Source organism: Rutilus rutilus (assembly GCF_951802725.1).
Source record: "Rutilus rutilus genome assembly, chromosome: 5".
NCBI classification, from domain to species: Eukaryota; Metazoa; Chordata; class Actinopteri; order Cypriniformes; family Leuciscidae; genus Rutilus; species Rutilus rutilus.
This window is the reverse complement of record NC_140213.1, coordinates 38,520,030-38,542,068: the sequence shown is the minus strand read 5'-3', so window position 1 is coordinate 38,542,068 and position 22,039 is coordinate 38,520,030.

The following is a 22,039-nucleotide window of genomic DNA, read 5'->3' as shown; positions in this document are numbered from 1 at the left end:
TATTTCAAACGGCTGGAGTTTGTAATCAGGTCTTGGCCTGATGGAGACCTTGAGGTTGTTAAGGCAGGTTATTGGAGGAATATATTACATGTCATTGGTGAGCTTTGCAGACCTAAGTGAGAGGGAGCAGCGAAGTGTTTCCATCTGGCCCTTTCCATGGCGGTTTAGTTTTTAAACCTAACACACGTTTTCACAGACTCATGTCTGTAGAATGTATACCATTAAACTCGCAGGTACAACCTTCAAATGACAAAAAAAAAGAACCCCAGTGTCATGTGTCACAGGAACATTGGCTGTTCCTGGCCTGGTTCTCACGGATTCCAGCGGGGAGATTTATGTAAGCGTTCTTCCCCTCGCCTGTGGCTGCAGGTACGAGTGGCGGCAGTCTGTCAGGGATGACGACGCTCACGATGTTCAAACAGTCATTAACAAGGCCAAGAATCCCTATTAGGAATGACCCTGCAGGTACGAGAGAGCAGGTTTAACCTAGGGCTCAATATACGGCATGTACAGACACATTGCTCCGAAACCCACACAACATTGCACTTGCCAGAGCGGTATGATAGTAAAAAATAACATTTGTTATCTGATTACATTATAGTTTTCTATTTTAAGGTATTTAAAAAAAAATAATAATAATTTCTGTGATGGCAAAGCTGAATTATCAGCATCATTACTCCAGTCTTCAGTGTCACATGATCCTTCAGAAATCATTCTGCTAAAGAAAAATGTCTTATTGTTATTGATGTTGAAAACAGTTGTGCTGCTAAATATTTTTGTGAAAATCATTTATTTGAAGCAGAAATATGTTACATTATCTTTACTTGCACTTTTTTATCAACTTAATGTGACCTTGTTGAATTATTATTTTTTTTTTATCTTACTGACCCCACATTTTTGAATGTTAGTGTATCTGTGATTTACCATGGTAACTATGCGAAGGCTAACTTGGCATTAGCAATACAATATTTAATATGGTTTTAAAATAAACATTACTATAGGAAAGTTTGTAGGGTCTACATAATATTAGCAAATCTGTCTGAAGAAGAGTGTTGTGCATTTTTCTTTTTGCCTATGAATTCATTTTTTCCTCGTGTTTACGTACATTTCGTCGCTGTCGGCATTCCCCTTATGTCTGTGTTTTCTTCTGCTTGTATGAACAAAATGAAGCAAGATTATTAATATAAATGCAGTAATAACTGCCCAGAGGCTACTCCAGCGTCAGTATAATAGCAGGCGCCTGAGAAAAGAGAGGGAGACAAGCGGGCCTCTGCATTCTTCCTGAGAGTCCTGCATGCTCGGGCTTGCTGCTGCTGTTTGGAAAGTGTGCAGCCTGTCTTCCTAACACGCTTCTCTGCTGTTCACACAACCAGTCAACTGTGCAACAGGTAGTCCAGCATCTATAACGTTACTGTCCTGATGTGAAGCCCATGTCGTGTCAAACCAGTAGGCCTAGTTGGTTTGGAGAAGTAAATTGATTGCATTTAATTTGAAGTGAAAACTGTTCTTATCCAATTGTTCATAATGCTTGATATTCAATACTGAGGTTATTCCTTCACAATTCACTTAAAATGTACTAAAATTATGTTTCTGATCAGCAAAAAATCGAACTTAATTAAATTACTAAAAACACACACAAAAATGTTTTGCCCTCAATGACTATTGTTTCTTGAAGAACATACAGAATGAGAATTTAGAATTTTCTGTATTCACAAAATTAATATATCAACAGCACCAGGTTCTATTAATTAAAAAGTTTGAAAGCAAGCATAATTACAGTAGAAATTCCACAAGAAATATCTTGGAGAAATATGGGGGGGCCTACGAATATTTGTGTTGGACAATGGAGGGCCATTGAGTCAAAAAGGTTGAGAACCATTGGTCGATCTATGTCAACATGCTAGGATGTCTTTGATAATTGTTTTTGCATGCATAAAATGCTAAAATGAATGGAACAGAGCACAGGTGTCTTGAGATGTGGCTTCACTAGGCATTTTAAAAACATTGCCTTCAGATACTAAAACAATTAGATGTTTGATGCCCTATAACACGTTTATACAGTATATAAAAACACAAAGTACAAAATAAACTGCTTCTTTAAAGTGTGTCTTATGATACCTGTTCTAGCTGTTTTTGAACACAAGAACAAGTCCTGTGTGAACAGTTGATGGGCCCCAATCTATAGGATGGGGGGGGGGGGGGGGGGGGGGGTTACCAACATTCTTCAAAATATCTTCTTTTGTGTTCAGCAGAAGAAAGAAATTCATACAAGTTTGGAACAACTTGAGGATGAGTAAATGATGGCACAATTTTTGGACGAACTATCCCTTTAAGCACATGTAACACTATCCCTTTAAGCACTATTATATTTAGCCTTAGCTTCTTTCAGAATATTGTGCCACCTCATTTACACAGTTACAATGTTACATTTTGCTGCAGTGTATGAGCAATTTTAGTGCCGACCGTGTAGATGTCAGGGTGCGATACCCTATGAAGTTCCCGATGGGAACTGTACTGTATGTGTCAATGGCATCAGTGTTGCAGGTTTCAGAAGGTGTTTGCTATGAGGAGACGGAGCAGGACGGACATATAGGTCGCAGCTGACTAAGCCCACTTTATAAAATGTCAAAGAGCCATTTTTATTTTGTTTTGACTGGACAAATATTTGTGAGTCCATTATGGGGTTACACCTACAGACACCCGCTTAGGAGACAGTAGGAGTTTGTTTTCATCCTTTTCATCTTTTCACTCCCTCCGTCACTCCCCACTCTCCCTCCCTCGCTCCAGAGTTTTTAATATCAAAGTGCACTGTCTGACAGGAGTAAGTCAGGAACAAGGGGGCTTTTGTTGGATCTTTCTAGAACCAGCCAGGGACGACAAGAGCTTGTCAACCCTTGTTCTGCGTGAAAGGGAGATGCGAGGAGGAAAAAAAAGAGACCAGGATGGAGAGAGGTTCTTCTGTGGAGCACAAAAGAGATTTTTCTCTCTCTGTCTGGTTCAGGCACAGGTTTGAAACTGAATAACTTAATTTCACTTTGTCGGGGCAGACAAGAGGTGGGTAACAAAGGTCTCCTTTTTCTTAAACCACCCCAGCACTTTGTTATTTACAAGACCATGACTTCTAACAGCATGAAAATAGCTGTAGTCTCCCAAAGGCATTTGGATGAAGAGAGGAGGGTTTTCACAGTGGTTAAACGGTGCCCTGGTATATTAGAGATGAAAAGCATACTTCAGCACGACTGATTAAGTGAGACCTGTGTTGCTGAAAAGTAAAAAGCTGCTCAACTGCCAGGCGTTGCCCGAGGATGTGGTTTGTGTTGTTTTGTACTTTGCACAACCGCTAAACAAAACTCGGTGTAAGGACGTTTTTGTGTGCTACTGACACAAAAGGAGCGAAAGCAACATCCTTATTTCTTCAAAGCTCCTCGGGGTGTGCAGCACCTGTGTGGTGAGAACAGAATAAGAGGTTTACCTTCCTCCCGAAAACATGTTCAGAGTAGCTCCTCCATTGTATTATTTATTGTCTGTAATTAAAATGTACAATCTCATGTCACGTCAGCTGTATTTCACCATGGTTCTAGGAAAAAGAGCAATAAGAGTTGTGTTTCCCTTTTGGTCTTGTCTCTGAAGTCAGATGTCCATTCAAAGTTCAATTCAATTAAAACATTTTTTTCAACTTTCCCAGCACCTTCATTTCCATCTAAAGCCTTACAAAAATCTCATATTATAGTATATAATTGTTAGACAAAACCAAGGATGCAACTAAAATGGACACAAATGCTATAAAAAGCTTTTAAATGTAATCGAGAAACCTTTGTGTGCTTCCAAATGCTATTTCACCAGATATCATCTCAAATGTGCCAACGAAACAACACGAGAATTGAACAATGGCTGTATCTGAAATCGCATACTCTCTGAGTAGGTAATTGAAAGGTATACTTCACGGCCATTAAAAAACTTTGTACTTCTATAGAGTATAAATGTGTGTATTATGAATATAATCCGGACATACATTCGGCATCTTGTTACTGTCATGTGACCTACCAGCGTTAGTTGTGTCTCTAATATCACACTACCATTCACAACTCCTCTCCTATGGCATCATGGGACAGTAAATTATCCATGGATGTGTACTGGAATCTCACTGGAAGTAGTCATTAATGTACTTTTTTCCTACTTTTATGAATACTGTAAATTTGACTCCTGATGCAGTTTTTCAAAAAGATTCACAACTGGTTGAATCAAACTTGCTCAGTCAGTGAATTGTTCCATAACCGACTCGTTTTTTCTCGGTTTCTCGGTTATGTCTTATTTGAAACAGTCAAGTCAAGGTTTAGAAATTCAAGTCAAGAAACATGGAACCGAACCGTGATGTATACATTTGTCACGCTTAGTCCAGAGGATGATGATAAAGATGCAAAAAAAAAGTTTATGTAACAAAAATGGTTTATTAAATAAAATAAACTCAGGTAATCCACAGATAAAGAGCAGGCAACGTAACAGCATGTGGACACAAACACACGACAATACCGGACAACTGAATAGAGCACAAAGAGGAACTTAAATACACAGTGATGATGACAAAATAATGAACAGTTGTGATGATTGAATGAGAGTCTATGACAACTAATGGCTAACGGGAAACTAGAACAAAGGAAACAGGTTACTGAAGAGAAACAAACTAAAAGTCCATGAAAATGAAACTAAACGTGATTGTGACAACGTTATGTCCGTTGTTCATACAGTACATAACAGAATTTTGTTGTAATAAATTATAACTGGTATACTGTTTTAAAAAATTTAATATTATTGTTGTACATATAAGATTGATTCATAATAATGTTTAATGGACTGTAAGGGAAGTTTCTTCTTTTTTTCATTTTCATTATTCGTCCTTGCCAAATTTTCTGGCTGAAGCCCTGCTTTATGCATGTTGGTGTGTTATTCATCACTGAATTTTTTGCATCGCAAACATTTAACAGATACCTTTAAAAGACTTGCATGAATTCAATATATCTATAACACTAATGTTCAAGAGACCAAAAACTTGTTGAGTTGCTCACAAAGAAGACGTTGTCAAAAAGAAGATGTTTCATCAGCCTGAATGTAGCCTAAGGAATATGACTGTAGTGTTGACAGATATCCTCATAAACACCCTGATAGCATAGACAATGTATGCTGAATCCATCGCTCAAGGTGCTTCTCATTTTCAATGTTGCAGATGAAATATTTTCATCAGCTCTGACAAAAAACATTGATGGAAGAAAGTGATGATGTACAATGACAACAGCAAGTCTGCTTTGAAGTGTTTCACAGTGCAAATCTCGAACATCTAAAGCCCTGGCCTGTCCCAAATGGCACACTTCATGTGCACTTGCGGTCTTGTGAACTTACAATGGCCACCGCTTGCGCATAGACGTTAAGTCCATTAGACCATAGGGTGTCTCATTTGGCATTTTAGGTTTCAGATGGGTGCTTTGTGGCCGATATGTACTCTTGATGCGCACTTTTGCTGAGCCCGCAAGTTTCTACCTGACAAACTTCTACCCAACAGTCAAAGCGGCATTACGTCACTAAAGTGTGGACTCAGAGGAAGTTCACGGGGGCTTAGGCTTCCATTTAGGAACTCATTTCCGTTTAAGTATGTCCTTCCCTACTAACTTCCCTCCGTTTCATTCACTCGGATGTAATCCGCAATGGAGCTAATTTATTATGTACAGTTTTTTTCCCTTATGAATTTGTTCTATGCACTATTCTATAGGCCTGTATGTATGCTTGGGCTGTTGGAGAAAATATAAAAAATTAGCCCGCGAGCTCCGCGGCAAACTTCTACCCAACAGTCAAAGCAGCATCATGTCACGAAAATGTAGACTTAGAGGAAGATTGCGAGGGCTTGATTCCATTTGGGACAGAGGCTCCAAATGCAAATGTTAGTGCACAGACTCACTGAAGCCATATTGCGATTCTGATTGGATAGTACCAAATGGGACACATTTTGGGGGGAATTTTGAGCTGAAATTTCACTCTGAGGACATCATAAGCCCCTTTCACACAGAGATTCCGGAAAATACATGGATAAAGTGACACGGGATTTGACCCGGGTTCGTTTGATTTTGGTTCATTCACACTGCCAGTGATTTTCCGGAAATCAGAGAGTGCTTTCACACACACAACACGTAAAAATCCCGTAAAGACACGTGACATACGTGACATGTAATGTCTCAGCAGTGTCTTAAGTTTGCTTATGAGCTGCGATTTCTCTCATGAGAAACCACACTTGTGCATTTTTGCTCTGATTCGATCATAAACTTGCGCATTTACGTACCGTTTCACAGCTGGCGAACGATCCCGGCTTCAGCGTCATCACTACGACATGGCATTATTACAGCTTTTGTTCACACAGCGCGCGTTCCGGGACTGAACACGGTAATGTTACTAGGTCCTCAACCCGGCATCGATGCCGGCATCATTCCCGGGTCGTGTTTGCGTTCACACAGAAGGCGTTCTGGCAATTTGCCGGGATCATCGCGCTGTGTGAAAGGGGCTATAGATTTATATTACATCTTGTGAGAAGGGGAATAATATGTCATCTTTAAGATATTTATCTGAAAAAAATATTTTACAAAAAGGCAAACTATCACTACAGGTTTTATTTTACTGTAATAAAAAATGCATAGAAAAAAGCTCACAGGAAAAAGTATATATTTAATATTTTGTTGGTTCTCTCTTGTTTTTTCCATCTGTTTTATGACAGCCTGGCCAACAATTATGTCCGCACGATTTACTACAAATAAATCAATCGACTCTAGGCAATATGCTTACAAAATCTTTAACAAATGTTTGATAAATTTTCAATAAAGATGTCAATTTTCCTAGTCTGGACATCACTTTTGGCCACTATACTGTAATACTGAAATGTACAGTTAATACGAATTGCCATTCACAAACCATTTAACATCCGTAATGTATTTCAGAGTGAAACAGGATATTGGTAACACTTTACAATAATGTTACACTATTTAATATGAGTTAAAGCATTAACATACTATTTAATATTAATTAATGCCTATTTAATGTTAGTTAATGCCTGAGTGTTTTATAGTTGTTTCATAGTTTGAACAATTTACTACATTTGCTTAAAAATGATAAAGACAAACTATTTTGTACACTGTTCATTGATGGATCGTTCAGAAAAGGACCAGAAGCATGCAGTTAGACAGTAAATAGACTCAATTTTGATTTCATGTTGACTTCCAAAAAAATCTGTGTAACATTATAGGTTTATAGAAATAAAGCTACAGTCTAAACCAGCCCAAGTGTAAGTTTGGTTTGATTGACTGCCGTGTGTTGTTGGCAAGGAAGAGCTTTAAAACTCGCTTTGATATGGATAGTAGCCATCAGTCACTGAGCCCTGCACTGACCTCTGTTGTGAGCTATAGATCCAAAGGCATTACAACTGACTGAGCATGAAGGGGAAGCAGGCAAGAGTTTTAGGGGGCTGCTGGCCAGCTGATACCCCAGATGTGCGGCTCTGTTTGGGGCCATGTCTGGCAGTGGAATCATGTTCTTACAATAAGGACTTACCCTGAACAGACCCTGCTGGTCTGCCGAGCATATGACAGATTTCATTTGATATTCTCTCCTGATCTGGCTGGTTACAAATATTGGAAAACATTGAATAGATATGGAAAAACCCTCACCTTTAAAAGTCAAACTACTTCACAAGGGGCTCTTGTCTCCCATTCGTCTTCTTAAATTAACATCTACTGCTCATTTATTCAACAGCACAACATTTCCGCAGCTCTGCACTTCTTTTTCCATATACAGTGCTCTAAACAAAGAAATGCTAAACAAATAGACACAGAAATAAGCTGTGGTGCCTTGTTTATCATCCACATTTACCTGAGTTCATGTAAGGTCATGTTGTCTCTCTTTCCCCTTGTGCTTCCCACTTCCTTCTCATCTCTCTTTCCAAATTCTCCCCCCTCAGGTCCCGCACTGAAGGACACGTGTCCCTCTTCTCCACTTGGCCGAAGCCTTTTCCATGCGCTCAGAGAAGTGGCACTACTTCGGTTGTCCTTTCCCATAGAGATCGTAGAGGTCTCTCATCTCTCCGTATGTTTACTTTCCACTGCTCAGTATAGCAACCTTAACTCCAAGAATGAGTCCACTTACTATTTCTAGAACATACAGCTGAAAAAAGGTACCTTCTTCCAAAGGTTATGTAATGACAAAAACAACATTTTCCATTTTGGATGGGATTTTTTTTGTATGCCCTTCCACTTTTTTGTAAATACTTTTATTCATGTTGGTCTGTTTAAGAAGGTTTTTTTATGAGGCATGGGGCTGGATGAAAGATGTGCTCTTTACTGTCCTGGAAGCGCCTCAGTTGCTGACAACTGCACACTGAGTAGCAAAACTGTGTGGAGCGCTTCATGCTCTAACAGGGGCGTCTGGTCACGATTAGAGCTCATTGGTTTCTGTCAGAGTGTGGGGCTACTCGGCTGTCCTGTGATAGATGATTTAGCGTAACTGAACGAGGCTCTTGTAGAGAGCCCTCCAACTAAAGATGAGATTCACACTGACAGTATAATGTAATGTGTAATTTCCGTGGCACTACTGTCTGAAAGAGAAATTGCACAAAAAAAAATTCAGGTTTCCTGAAATGGCATGATGTCTTCCATTGGTCAGACATACAAGATAGCTCCTCCTCAAACTCACGCCATTGATTGAGCTGATATTGTTATGCTGGGTTGGTCGGGATACTTTCAAACAAATTTGAACATATTAAATTAGAATGTTAACTACATGCAAAACATTTTAACAATAAACTATGCAAATTAACTGTTCCCTTTTTTGTAGGTGCGTTTCATGATGTCACATCTAACTACAACTGAATTACAATACATTCTTCTTTCCCTGTCAGGCCACAAGGGGGCCCCCTAGAACTGTCAAATGCACTGTCAAATAACAGCTACCCGAATCTTACTGGCAGCTTTTAGTATGTGTATTTGTCATAGGCCAGTTAGAGCTGTGCGAGTAAACCTCACTCCCCTGATCTCAAGAGGCGCTCTAACGACTGGCGCTAAAGGCTGCGGTCTTTAGCCTCCTTGTAGGACCCCCCGCCTCCCGGAGATCAAGGTTCGAATCCTGTTTGGAGTGGGTTTAGCAGAACCGGTTACATTTGGTGCCATGATCCGGATGGCAGTGAGGTTTAGGGGGGTTAGTGTAACTGTCGTAGGCCAGAAAGAGCTGTGCATGTAAACCTCACTCCCCTGATCTCAAAAGGCGTTCTAGAGGCTGTGGTCTTTAGCCTCCTTGTTAGAGCGCTTGCCTCCCACGCCGGAGACCATGGTTTGAATCCCATTTGGAGCGTGTTGAACAGGACCTGTTATCATATATCTATATATATAGAAGGTATATATATACCTTTGGTTACAGTCAAACTAAAATTTATTCAGACACCTTGCTATCCTAACCTAGCTATTCAACATAAATGAACTATAGTGTCCTGCACCCACTATAAAAAAATATCAAAAATGATATGTGGTGTGTTGGTGCAAGTGTAAGTAATGACAAAGGGGATCATTTTTTATTTTATTTTATATTTCTCTATTATTATTTTTAGTAATAGAGATTTTCTCTCCACTTCTATTCAAATAATTACACACATAAACATACATGACTGTCACTGTGGATAATGTATGTTGCTTTTCTAAACAGAAGAGATAATGGCTGAAGAAAGAATGTAGAGTGCTATAGAGTCTCCCCTCTCTCTCTCTCTCTCTCTCTCTCTCTCTCTCTCTCTCTCTCTCTCTCTCTCTCTCTCTCTCTCTCTCTCTCTCTCTCTCTCTCTCTCTCTCTCTCTCTCTCTCTCTCTCTCTCTCTCTCTCCCTCTCTCCCTCTCTCTCTCTCTCTCTCTCTCTCTGGCCTCCCCAAGGGGATCGGATGTTCTCAGCAGTTATAAGCAAGCAAAGCTGGCGGCCGGCAGACCGGCTGGCTCCACAGCAGCCTGGGCACAGAGACAATGCCAGACCTTCTGTCATGAGGCTCGCTTTCACTGAGGTCAGCTAAACCAGCCTGCGGGCCATAACATAGACATACACACCCACAAACACGCACACATACTAATACACAATGACATAAACAGCTTTGCATTTAGCATATTTGAAATGTTAGATTTATTATGTTTTGGATCATTGAGCAGTGGGACTAGTAAATGACCAAGCAGCGTCAACATGTCCCCATTATCTCTCTCATATAATCTGACAGAAATATTTATAAAACAACACTGTTTCTTTCTTTCTTTTTAGTTTTTTTTTTGTTTTTAGTGACAATAACCCCAGTCTTAGGAATTCTCTAGTATTTATAAAGACATTTACTCAAGTGAAACATGAAGCTGTCCGCTTTCCCCATGTTGTAGCCTGTTACTGGTATTTTTATGGTGGAAATTATAATGAAAAGGGAAAAATTATACTTTAAAATAAGTTTCATGAGGAACTGGTATTAATAATAATAATACCAAAAATTCTGTCCTGAAATCTGTCAATTTGGATCTTTCTACAGATGTAGGTGATATATGTTCAACAGATAGGTCAGGTAAACAGGTCTTTTAGATCAATTGAGTGTTAAAAGTCCCCTTCAAAACTGCCTCTATATACCAATGTAGTAGATTGCCATAGCTCACTAGCCTGGGTTTCCCCATGCTGCCTTGTGCGCAGCGCGATTTTATTCACGCTGCTAGGCAGCCTGGACACCATGGACCAGATTTTCCCCTCAAAAAGGGAACCAATCACAGAACGGGGAGGGAGCAGCAAGACGATGACGACGTCTATGCGACACACCGAAGCAGTTACCTTTCGATGCAGCCTTAGATAAGTAGTTTAGAACGCGAGTTTATTTCGTCTTCTTCCTCGTCGAATTTCTGTCGCTCTACATACGTCATCTGGTATAATTGAAACGATTGGCTATGAGCTACGTACAGGCGCATTTGATAGACATTCGTAGCGCCCAATAAACGGCTCTGGGCATTCGTAAACCACGCCTCAAATACGAGAAAATGAACATGTGGTTCCCAGACCACGTCTCAATGAGAAAGAGGTCTGACGTTAGCCAGGCTAATAGCTCGCAATATTACCACTGTATCTAGCAAACTACATGCTGGTTTTATCATTTTGATGTCTGTAGATAAATTTGTCAATAGTTTGTCAATGGTTGTCCAGAATGAGCTATATGCACCCAAATCAATCAATCTATATCAAACTATCTAATATTCTATCCCTATTATATATATTAATCTATCTATCTATTTGTGCTTATGCGTTCACGCCACGTCATAACCGTAATTACGAGATGACAACCCATGATGTTTTACGCGGAGCTGTTTTGTAACACAAAATGTTATCATATAACGAGAACATTTGTGAAAGCCAGAGCCAATTGTCATGAAATTGCATAAAAGCACTTATTCAAACTTCTTTTTAGGCCAAAATAATTTTACTGTAATCTGAGCCATAAGAGACAAGCTATTGAAACTTATAGAACTCCAGTGACAGCTCATAATTGATGTATTATTTAGGAGGGAGGCACATACCGTTTGGATCAACTGAAGTGCTGATAGTCAAGACTAAGTCAGTGCATTTCTTTCTCCATAGATGTCAGTAAAATCAGCATGGCTCCTGAGCCGCAGTGTTAAGGAGTTGAACAAGGTAGACAGGATTTGCCCTCCTGGCTTTTGGGACATGCAGGCAAATCTGCTCACACTCAGGATAGAAAGAGTAACTTTTTAGAGAGAGTTATTCCAGCTGAGCCTGCTAGCAAAGATGTCTCGGCTGGTTTTAATTTGACCCATCTGCCGCCCACACCCCCCTTTTAACCTATCATGCCCTACCTTCCCTGGCTCACACACATGCACCTCTCCTGCCTGTTTGAATTCTGACATACACCACAACAGGTGTTTACACTTCCCTATCTGTCTGCACAGGTCTTGTAGTGATTTATAGACGATAAAGGGAAATTAAGCATGAAGAATTACTTTGTGTATAAGATACTAGCGCTGTTGACGTGTGTGGTGTAAGCATGCCAGTGCTGCAGCTTCTGGCACATTTATGTGTGAAAGCATTCAGCTTCTCTGACTGCATGTAGGCCTACATAAAACACTGGTAAAATATGTGATGCCACACATCTTGCTGTACACATTCAAGTTTTATTATAAATACACTTGCCAGTGAAAAGTTATTCTTCATTATTCTTATTAATATAAATTAATAAATAAAACATGTGAAATTAATAGATATTTTTTGTTTTGTTTTATCATTTAAAAATAACACAAATATAGAATTTAGAATTTCGATAGCCGATTTCATATACACTTACTAGCCACTTTATTAGGTAGAAGGTACACCTTGCTAGTTTCGGGTTGGTCCCCCTTTTGCTTTCAGAACTGCCTTAATTCTTTGTGGCGCATATAGATTCAACAAGGTTCTGAAAACATTCCTCAGAGATTTTGGTGCATATTGACATGAGCATCATGCAGTTGCTGCAGATTTGTCGGCTCCACATCCATGATGTGAATCTCCCGTTCCACCACATCCCAAAGCTGCTCTATTGGATTGAGATCTGGTGCCTGCGGAGACCATTTGAGTATAGTGAACTCATTGCAAAGTTCAAGAAACCAGTTTGAGATGATCTGAGCTTTGTGACATCAGAAGATGGGTACACTGTGGTCATAAAGGGATGGACATGGACAGCAACAATTCTCAGGTAGACTGTGGTTTAAATTATGCTCAATTGGTACTAAGGAACCCAAAGTGAGCCAAGTAAATATCCTTCACACCATAACACCACCAGCAGCCTGAACCGTTGATACAAGGCAGGATGGATTCATGCTTTCATGTTTTTACGCCAAATTCTGACCCCCTAATCTGAATGTCGCAGCAGAATCGAGACTCATTAGACCAGGCTACGTGTTTCCAATCTTCTATTTTCCTGTTGTGGTGAGCCTGTGCGAATTGTAGCCTCAGTTTCCTGTTCTTATCTGACAGGATTGGCACCCGGTGTGTTCTTCTGCTGCTGTAGCCCATCTGCTTCAAGGAGATGCTATTTTTCAGACCTCGGTTGTTACGAGTACTGTTTCCTTTCTATCAGCTCGACCAGTCTGGTCATTCTCCTCTGACCTCTGGCATCAACAAGGCATTTTCGCCCACAGAACTGCCACTCACTGGATGTTTTCTCTTTTTCAGGAAACTTTACTCTTTTTGTAAACCCTAGAGATGGTTTTGTGTGAAAATCCCAGTAGATCAGCAGTTTCTGAAATACTCAGACCAGCCAGTCTGCCACCAACAACCATCCCACGTTCAAAGTCAATTAAATCACTTTTCTTCCCATTTCTGATGCTCAGTTTGAACTTCAACAGATCATCATGACAATGTCTACATGCCTAAATGCATTGGGTTGCTGCCATGTGATTGGCTAGATATTTGCGTTAACAAGCAGTTGAACAGGTGTACCTAATAAAGTTGCGCTGTGTGTGTGTGTGTATGGAGGTTTTATTATTTACTATTTTAAATAATACATATGTAAACAAAACTGTATATTCTTATATTTAACAAATGCATACCTGTACTCAGTGCATACAAATTAGTTTTAAGCTTTTTTTTGACAGTTCTCATATTTCTCTGTGGCACAATGCACAAATGCATGTATAAAATGTGCTGCTGATTAAAAAGATTGATTTTTGCATTTATGCATTTATGTTTAATTAATAAGAAATTGCACTCAGACTGTTCCCGAGCTCAGCTGCAAAAATGAAAATAAGATGGAGGAGAGGAACAAAATGTGAATGGAGAGACCTTGAGGAGAGTTAAATCATTGGTTTGTTTCTCGGTGTGACCGAGAGAGCACATCAGCGTGTGATTGAGCAGTCTTTAAAGCATGCCCCAGAGAACGGCAGAGAGAAAATAAACTGTTTAGTGTTTCAGTGGAAACTTTTTTCACCTCCCCTCTTTCCTCTCTCTCTCCCTCTCCCCCCATTTCTTTCTGAATGAGCGGCTGAGTAGGAGTGCTGTGGAGTGCTAAGGTCTATCAGAAACATATGTGTGGAGTTCAAGGGCGGTTGGAGGAAGAAAGCGGATAAGTCTCTCAAAATGGTCTACATTCAGTTCAAGTCTTACTCTCAGAGAGGAAAAACAAGCGCTGAAATGCCATCTCCTTGTTCAAAAGAAACTAGCGGAATGCTTAAACCAGCTGAAACCTTAAACAAAACTTGCCCTCACATAATTTGCAAAGAGATTTGTATTTTTCTCTCACTCTTTCCTTTGTTCTCTTAGCAGTCTACGGGTCTCTCGTTTCTCAGTTGCTCATTTGTGGGTTTTTGAAGGACTAACCATCATGCAGTTTTGAAAAGGGATGCATATGTACATTAAGTGCACACTTTTCATTTTAAAGATAAAAAGAGATCTAGAAACTCAGAACAGCGAAGAGTGCTGAGGTGGCACTCTGTCTTGTGTTTGTTATAAGTCAGTGGCAAACACACATCGCATGGGGACGATTCGTTACTGACACATGTTACCAGAGTACCATGGCTCCCTCTTTTGAAGGCACACTTGTAGAAATTGTCTTCGTCGATCCTGCTTTAAAAGGAGATTTTATCCCCACCTTCTGGTGGTTTAGCACAGTTCATGTAGTCCTCTTTATATGGAAGTAATATCTTCAATGTAATGCAGAACCATTATAATTTCTACTGAATAGGTGACATTCCACTATTTTTTAAGGAATTAATCATTTTATTACCGAGAGTGACAGTAAAGACATTTATAATGTTACAAAAGATTTATATTCCAAATAAATGCTGTTCTTTTGAAATGTGTCAAAGAATAATCGAAAAGGTATTACAGTTCCCACAGAAATATTAAGCAACTTTTTTTACCACGGTAAGAAATGTTTCAAATCAGGTTGTTAGAATGATTTCTGAAGGATCATGTGACACTGAAGACTGGAGTAATGATGCTGAAAATTCAGCTATCACAGGAAAAAATGACAATTTATTATATATTCAAATAGAAAACAGTTATATTTTAAATGTTAATATTCCACAATATTTCTTTTTTATATATATCAAACAAATGCAACTTTAATGGACATAAGATCTGTTAATCTTACAGACCCCAAACTTTTGAACGGCAATGTGTGTGCATATATATGTGTGTGTGTGTGTGTGTGTGTGTGTGTATATGAAGAGTTCAGATGCAAAAGCCTCTAAGTGCCATCTGAAATTTTCTTCTAGAATGATCATTTTTATAAAGCTTGTATATTTAAGTTCAGTAATTTCACTTAAATGACAATTAATAGGTAATTTGCATTGCCATTTAAGTGAAATTATTGAACTTAAATATACAAGCTTGATAAAAATGATCATTCTAGAAGAAAATTTCAGATGGCACTTAGAGGCTTTTGCATCTGAACTCTTCATATATATATATATATATATATATATACTACAAAATATATATAATATTAATTATAAATATGTATACACTGACAGTGTAAAGCGATATTGACCATTCATGTTGTTCATATGAATTGATTTCGTGCCTCTGTCTTGCTAAGCATTGTGAGTTTTTGGTGTGCCAGTGTGTATTTGGGCTGAGCACGGGAATGGAAAAATCTGTGGCATTTAGGTAGAGCCGTGTCATAAAGGCTGCGCTAATGAGGCCAGGCTTTTGGGAAGGGGGGAAATGGTTTACATATGGAACCGAGAGCATACAACCATCACAGCTATGCAGTCTGTGTGTAATGAGACAGAACAAGCTCACACACGAGCTCGTTCTAACGTTTATGCAAAATCTAACAAACAGGAAAACAGTTAGAAATGGAGAATGAAAGAATAAGGAGCAAAATCCATGTCTCCTCCTCCTCAACTTCTCCCCCTGTCGCAAAATCTAACGCCACATCGCTATATCCACATACATCATTGTCCAAACCAGCCGAGTTTTACAGGTCTCCTGCTAAAATAAACAGTAGAGTTGCAATAACCAGTTAAAGTGCTCTCAACCCCGAGCTGCTTTCCTCCAGGCACCGTAGTTCAACCTCTGACCCCTACATGCAAACACATATGCTCTCACACACACAGGCTCTCATGTAACTACACGCTCGCAGGCACATATCATGTCAGGAAATACCATTGACTGCTCATTGCTCTGCCAGAGGAGGGAGATGAAGGCAACAGCAAACCGCCCATAAAGCAGCGTAAAGAGGATAACTGTGGTGGGCAGAGCATCGAAAGGTCATCGCCCTCCCTTTCAGCGGGGAAGAGGAACAAATGCGCTCATAAAAAGTCAATTAATGTACTCCAAGAGCGGCTCCTCGGGCAGCATTAAAAGAAGAAAGTGGATGTAAAAATTAAATAAGCTTAGAAAATCTATATTTTCAAAGCTACTCGCTTTGTAAATAACTTCTCAGTTAACCAAAGAGGAGATATTATTGATTCAGAGACTAGATTAAACCCGTCACTACTAGCCTACCAGCAGAGCAAGATAGAATTAGTCTGGTATACTTTATAGACACCAAAACCCATTTCAATATGCAATAGGATGAAAGCAAAGCAATTTACATCCATTGTGTTTATTAAACCATAAAATAGTATTGGTCTTTTTATTGCCATAGTATTTTTTATTACATTGCCTGAAGCTTTCGAAATCAATCAGATTAGGGGAACAATGCATTCGTGGCTCTTTTGTATAGCAATCAACTGCTATAATGTCTTATTGTGGCTGACCAATTTACATATCAATTAATTTTTTTTTGAAAATAATGATTATTGATGCACTGCTGCATCCGAATACCTCTCCAAGCCAGCGAGGCAGAAAAAAAGCTGATGAAAGATATAAAATGAGAGGGTAAAAGTGTAGTGATAGCTTAAGGGATTGTTTTTTCGTCTAAAATGTTTTTTTATTTATATGCACCGACATTACCATTTAGAAACGTGTTGTTTCCAAACTTATCTCAAAGCAAAAATGACGGTTTAGTTTTGCTGTGCCGTTTAGAGTCAAATCTAAACCTGCGGTGACAGGCTGTCTTTGCCAATAATCGAATAGTTAGTCAAACGCAGGACACACAATTACACAATCCGTGTTGTTTTAGGGGGGGAAAAAATGTTGTTACAGCCCTCCGGCAACTATGAGCCATGAAGAAGCTCTGCCGTTCACACCATAGAGACATTAGTCACCACACGAGGAGACGTCCCCAGCCACTGCCCCTCCAAAATAAGCATGTTTTAATGTTCATGAGGAATGCTTAATTATCCGTAAATGGCAATTTACAAGCGTCTTGCTGTAAGGCACAGCCACTTCAGTAAGGAGACAGGCCCTAATTTAATGGAAAAAAGCATTACTGGGTGTGCAGTGGAATTATCCACAGCATTACCCCCATTTCATAACCCACTTTAACATTGGCAATTTCATGCATATGGAAACTGTGGCTCCTAGCATGGGGCGAAAGGGGGATGAGGTGGGGTTGATTGCACTCAAAGTAATTTCACAATGATTAGGTTAGTTGGGTAATTTTGCATATATGTATGTGTGTGTGTGTGTGTGTGTCAGCATACGTGTCTTATTGCATCACGGTATTTGGTGTTTTTCGATGGCTCGGCGATGTTAAATGTCATTGACGCCCATTAATCACTTGTCTTGTCTTGCCTGAAGGTAAACGCACTGTCATGTGCTCATTTACCATAAAGCGTAAGCTGATGCACGCATTAACACGATTCCTATCCTTCCGACTCCTCCTGGGATATTACAGTGTGAAAGGGCCTGTTCTGGAGATGGATAGGCATGATCATTGACAATTAACATCTGAATAGTGGTGTTAAGTTTAAAATGTCCCCAGAGAGAGACACGCTGGCTCATGAATTAAATGTGGTTTAGCACTTGAGCTTTAGAAACGCTGTGTGAAAGTAGGCCTAGATCATACTGTATATCTATAGGCTACATTTTCCTTCTACTAACGTAATTTAAAATAGTTTTCGACACGTAATCAAAGGGGGCTGAGCTGTCAGTAGGGCTTCAGTTAACGATCATGTTTGGCTAATTACTGAAAAAATCATTCCGGAGTTAAAAGCCTCTGATTGAGGTTGTATCGATTGGTTGATTGTGAAAGCTTATTTAAGTAGGTTCATATCTGTTTAATGTATGAAGGTTTATGAGTAACTGCTCACAGTTATAAGCAAGTCATGATCTTTTTGTGCAGTTTATGCTGGCCTACTATGTGTAGTGTGATAGAAAATTCATATTGATCATTTTATAAATTTAGTTAGCATTTTTAAAATGTTTTTGTATGTATGTTCTTATATGTATTTAATCAAAAATACAGTAAAAATAGTAATATTGTAAGATATTATGACAAATGTATAATAACCTTTTATTTTATTTTATCTATTTTAAAATGTTATTTATTCCTGTGATGCCAAAGCTTAATTTTCAGCATCCGTCACATGATCATTCAGAAATTATTCTAATATTCTGATGGTGTTTTGTTATTATCAATGTTCAAAACAGTTGTGCTGCATTCATATTTTTGTGGAAACTGTTTTACTTTTTTTTATTTTTTTATTCTTTGATAAAAAAGAATGCTTTCTTAAAAATAAAAAAAAGTCGACTACTCTCTCCAAACTTTTGAACAGTATGCAAATTAAATATTTACATTTAAAAACAACAATATATATTTAAATAACAATTCATAAACATTTTAATGACAGAATTCTCATTAAGGGAATTAAAATATTATGCTTGTTGAAAAAAAATGAATGTAATATTTTTAAAAATAAATGTTTAATATAACGTGAGAAAATATTGCAATGTTTTAATTGGCCAATAGGTGGAGACATATCGCTTTGCAACAGGATGACTTACATAAATTGAGTTTTAGTCCTTATAGTTTCAAGCTCTTAATATCTTTGTATGTTATATATATTTATAAGTTTGCAAAGTAGGTAACATATTCAGTGCTTTTAATTAATCATATTAAGCAAAAATATCACTGTAAATGGAACACAAGTGTTGCAATGAAAGGAAAAAAAATAACTATTTAAAAATAAAATTAGTAAACTGATTAATATCAGGTTCCCATTGGGTTATATTGCTAGTTGATACAAAGTCAGACAGCAGAAAGCTTAGTTTTTATCTGTGAGTCTGTGAGGATATAAGTAAATATGGTATTTGGGATTACAGATTATTAGGTGGGCAGTGTGTATGATGGAGGAGTGTGTCTGAGGGGTTTATTATGGGGTCAGAGGAGAATGATATGTGATGGGGGTGTGGGTGGGGGACAGCTCAGACAAAACTGATGCTGCCCCAGATTTAGTTTGGTGCGACTAATGTCTGTTATAAGTCTTAGGTGGCGCCCTGCTTACCCATCCAGAATTTGTGTAATTAAAACCTGTATATCTGTATTTTTCACATTTTAACAGGTACACATTTTCTTGACATATTTTAAACTCAATTTTCTCTTAATTGATATATAAATATATCTATGGATGTCAATCACACACACACACGCACACGCAAAAAAAAAAAAAAAAACTAAAAACTAAACTAATCTAATCGTTCGCAGTAAAGCACACAATCACTTTTAGGTTTCCATCAGTGTTATTAAGTTTTATTGTGGTTACACAAAAGCCCCATAATCCTTTGCCCCCTCCTATTCACACCATTGTGTAAAGTCCAGCTGATCCTCCCACTCCCCATCAAATCCGAACTGCTTCCCATATACCCAGTGTGGAGTCCGGCACAATACCATTGTTATCCATCGGATTGTCTGCGGTCATTACTCATTCGGCCATCCACTCTGCCTTTTGTCTACAGCTATCTTTCACTCTGGCCATGGACCTAAAACTCTGCCATTCTCCCATCCTGCTCGGCCTCAGCCCATCTGCCCCCAACTCACACACACTGACACTCTGTCCACACTCTGTACCAGCTGTCCCGGTGAAGTCCCTGGGGTGGAAACAGGTGCTGGACTTGTGCGGGCTGAAGCAGACGGCACATGGCAGGCAGCACACGCTGCCTCCTCCTCCTCACCCTCCCCAAAAACACATGAACTTGATGTTGGAGTTCTTTTTAGATGCAATAAAACTACACTACCATTCAAAAGTTTGCGGATCCAACGCACCTCTCTGTAATTATCAAGTGCTCCTGGTATGCTCACACTTGGCACGTTTGGTTCGGTTAAAACGGACCCTGGTGCAATTGCTCTGTTAGTGCGGTTCATTTGAATAAGTGTGAACGCTGCCATCCGAACTCTGGTGCGCACCAAACAAGCGGACAATCATACGTAGGCTACGCACAATACAACAAGCACATTTATCCCAGCACACAGCAATGTTTTGGACGCGAAACATACGTAATAAAGCGGACAAGGACTAGGGTGTGTTCACACTTGTAGTTCGGTTCACTTGGTTCGGACAACTGACAAGGATGGCTGACAGGAAAACAAACACAAGATAACAAGGGCTAACAAGGAACAGGTGAAGCTGATTAGTTGCTATGGCAACCGACAAGGGTAACTATATAAACTAATAAGGCAGGTAATGAAACAAAGGAAACAGGAACTAAACACAGGAAGTCATAACACAGGAACAATAGGAACAAAACTATACTTCAAAATAAGAGTCCACAACACAAGATAGTAATCACAACACCAGGTTCACTGTAAAAAATTTGTAACACTGCCCAATCAAAAATTTCAATTGACCGATAACATCTAAATTTTTCAATTGGCCCAAGTGAAATTCTGTAAATTCTAAAATTAAATGTACAGATTTTCACTTGGGCCAATTGAAAAATTTAGATGTTATCGGTCAATTGAAATTTTTGATTGGGGAGTGTTACAAATTTTTTACAGTGTTTGCTCAGTCGACAGCATTTGTGGCATAATGATGATTACCTCAAAAAAATATTTTTGACTCATCCCTTGTTTTCTTTAAAAAAGGCCAAAATTGGGTTTACGGTGAGGTACTTACAATGTAAGTGAATGTGGACAATTTTTGGAGGATAAGAAGCAGAAATGTTTTTGCAGCACATAGTATTATATGAAAATAATAATCCTTCTATTAAAACTTACTTACTCTTTGAGCTGTAATTTAAAGATGTTCACTTTTTATGGTCGTTTTGTGTTGTGTGTGTTACGTTGTTGAAGCTGTAAAACTGGATACAACTTTGCACAGAAAAGGTTAGTAAGGTATTTTTTCTCCCCACACTAATATCTTATTAACAATCATATTGTTTACATCTTGTAGATATACTTGTAAAACAGAGAGAATAATTTGACTTCAGAGTTTCTCTTTAGATCTGATTGAAGAGGTATGATATCATGCCAGAGCACAGCATGAAATTATTACATGGTGTCCATTGATGGTACGATAAAATTAGATAAAAGGAAAGGGGCGACTATCAGTTTAGGCCTCTGGGTAGAGTTATTTATATCCTAAGTGCAGGAGGAGGGGGATGGTATTCAGTATGAATAACAGCCCACAAACAGATCAAAATACCCCCACCCCAGTCACCTTAACAATTTCCACAGGATGCATTCAAGGTGAAATTAAATCGCTTTTATTGGGGGGATCAAAGGGTTAGCCTGAGAGGTGTCCTCTATTTTAGGACCTTACATTGTGGGTTGTAAAACAGGGAATGTGTCGACACTTCACATGCTGGGACAACCAACATGCCATTTCTCTTTACTATGCTGATAGCACGTTGATCTCATTGGACATGGCTTTAAAAAAGACCCTGTTTTTGTTTCACTAGGTGATAAGGCAGTGTTTTCAGGGAATCCGGTCTTGCTCTTGCTTAATATTTAAACTATGAATGTTGAAAGAATTATGGGATTCTCAGTTAAAGTTATTTGATTTATTTAGAACAGGTGTTATTTAAGTAGTGACTGTGATAAAATTGGTCATATTTTTGTTATCCGTTTTGGCCAATTGAGTCATCCAAACATAGATGTGATCTTTAAAATGTCTTGATTAATGTATCACAGAGGGACAGTG